We start from the raw sequence: 2896 nt of genomic DNA, 5'->3' as shown, positions 1-2896 counted from the left end.
CTTTTATTCTGTTAATGTCATGATTTGCATTAATAATTTCTCTAATAGTAAACCAACTTTGTATATCTGAAATGAACTAACTTGGCCATTATGTATTTTTTTCAACTTTAATGAATTTGGATTGTTAATATTTTATATAGGATATTTGCATCAAGATATTTGAGGGAAACTGAGTAATTTTATTTTTTCATTCTGTCAGTCTGGTTGTTATCAAGGTTATATTAACTTCTTAAAATGACTTCAGGAGTATTTTTTGTTGTTGTTGGTTTTGTGTGTGTGTATGTGTGTGTATATGTGTAATTCTGTGTAAAAAAAATGCATGAAATTAGAATTATATGTACCTTGACTGGTAAAATTTGCCTGTAAGACCATCTGCCCTGAGGTTTTTGGTTTTTTTTTTTTTACTTTGTTTTTCTACAAAGCATTTAAACTACTGATTCAATTTTTTAAAAGATTATGTCAGGTTTTATATTTCTTTTTAAGATATATTTTCTAGGACTTTATCCATTTCATCTACATTTTCAAATTCATTGTGATAAAATCATTCCTAATATTTCTTATATTGTAAATCTCTGGTCTATATTTGTATCTCTCTTTACATTCCCAAGATAATATATATATATTTAAACCTATCTTCCTAGAAGTTTATCAATTTTAGTATTTTCAAGTACTTTAATGGGTCTATTTTACTTTCAATTACTGGTTAACTAATTCCTGCTCTTATATTTATTTTTTCTTTATACTCTTTCTGCGTTTATTCCATGATTCCTTTTCCTACTGCTTTCTTTTTCTAGTCGAATAGTTCTCATTAATTTCCACTCTTTCTTCTCTTCTGGCATAAACACTTAAGGTCTAAATGCCTCTCAGGGTCATTTCAGCTGCCCAGCACAATTTTGGATAAGTGGCATTTTATTATTATTCAGTTATAAGTGTTTTCTATTTTCCATTGTGATATTTTTTTTGACATTGGTTTTTTTATTTTTTACTTTTTTAGGTGAGGCAACCCTTGGTTGACCTCACAGATTGCAAAGACCTTGTCAGCTTACAATCCCTTATTTTTTTATTTTTTATGCCTACAGCACCTGGTCTTCCTAGGTGGTCTCCCATCCAACTACTAGAGAGGCCCGACTCTGCTTAGCTTCCGAGATCAGATGGGATCGGGCTCGTTCAGGGTAGCATGGCCATAGACGACATCTATTTTCTAATTTTCAAAAGTGCAGGGATTTTAGTTATCTTTTAAAAATCAATTTGCAATTTAATTGTTTTCAATCTTCTATTTCCTTACCAAAATTTTATCTGTTTTTTTTTCAGACCTCCTCTGTAATAAAGTTTGTTTAAATGCTATTGTGACTCAGTTTTAAAGCCTTGGCTAGAGGTTGGTCATTTCCTCTTTTTGAGCAGCTAGGTCTACATCTAATCACTTCCCTTAACAGGTTCTCATTTTCTGGGGCCACTGTGCACCAGCCTTAATTGCCCTAGGGCCACGTACCAGACAACTAGGAACAGTCTCTCCGCTCCAAACCCACAAAATTATTCAAATTAGCCAATCAATAGAGAAACCATGAAAACTAACCCCACTCTCTTGCCACACATTAGTTGTTCCCTACAGTGCCAGCTTGCTGTTACCCAGGTGTGACCACTGTCTCTGGATAAACCACGCTGTGTGGCTCTGCCTGGCAGCCTTCTCTCCCTTTAAGCTGTAACAGGTCTGACACCAGATCTTTGATGCTTTACCATCACTGCTCTACAACTGAGTCCCTGAGCTCCTTCTGAAGGCTTTGGGAGTTTATGGCTTTCAATGGCAGATATGCTGGTTCCTGTGGGTTGGTTTGGTACCTGTGGCCTGGCGTTTTGGGTGTTGAAATAAGGCTTGGTACACCAGGGGGCGCTGTAGTCTCGTTTACTGTTTTCCTTCTGGGCTGTCCGTGCTGTGCGGCGTTCCACCTGGGTTTGGGGGAAGGTTTTCCCAGAGTGTTTTTTGTTGACCTGCTCCTTCCAATGGAAGATGGTGTCCACGAAAATGTCGGGAGTGTAGGTGTTAGTTCTGACTGTGCATCCGGCTGTGTCACCTTGACCATATCACTTCTTCTCTCTAAGTTCTTATTTCCCTTCTATGAAATAGGCATTACTAAAAATGTGATCCTTTTCGGGGGGTGGGATGGAGGTGGTGCATAGTTTTGAATCCCTTACTAGAAGTGAAACCTGTTTAGTGTTTCTCCAGGGCAGTAATATTATTACGTTGCAAACCTGAACACTTTGCAACTTTGAAACCTGAAGCTTTTAACTTGAATGCAGACTCAGAAATTGAATGTGGCCCACTGAGTCTAAGTCCAGATATTTCCTGGATACCTACTTATGACTAAGGGCGAAATGCCAGGCTCAACTGTTTCAAGAGAGGAGGTTATTTCTGTGCATTTTATTTATCTTATTGATTTTCATGGCTGATGTCATTGTTAAGCACCTGTCTCTACCAGGCACTATGCTGAGTGCTTTACATTGTCGCATTAACCTTCCCACAATCCTCATGCATTATCACCCCTTTTGCAGATGAGAAAATTGAGGTTCATGTAGCTAGTAAGTGGTGGCACTGAGATCCAAACCCCGACTGAGCAGATCTCACAGTGTTCTCAGCCAACATGGACATCAGAGCCCATGCTTTCCCTCATTTGTGGACTGCAATGCCCATCACGTGGCCAAATCCAGCCAAGGGAGCACTAACTGGCTTTCCAGGGACCATCTCCAGACCCACACTGACCAACGATCGCTTGCGGTAATTGGTCCTCTAGATATCACATGTTCTAGAACCTTAATACTCCTACCCCCCAGGCCGGGGTCCACGGTGACTTAGGCAGTATGCTCAGATGGCTGTGGCCAGGGTATGTGCTTTCACACTGTA

The 2896-nt window shown here is 39.1% G+C and overlaps 1 pseudogene; it reads right to left on the bottom strand.

The window, feature by feature from the left end:
• Positions 1 to 1070: 1070 nt before the first annotated feature.
• Positions 1071 to 1189, bottom strand: LOC120586932 (uncharacterized; annotated as a pseudogene).
• Between the last annotated feature and the right edge of the window lie 1707 nt (positions 1190 to 2896).

Source organism: Pteropus medius, unplaced genomic scaffold, assembly GCF_902729225.1.
Source record: "Pteropus medius unplaced genomic scaffold, Ma_sr-lr_union100, whole genome shotgun sequence".
Taxonomy (NCBI): domain Eukaryota; kingdom Metazoa; phylum Chordata; class Mammalia; order Chiroptera; family Pteropodidae; genus Pteropus; species Pteropus medius.
This window is presented reverse-complemented; position numbering and strand designations above follow the sequence as displayed.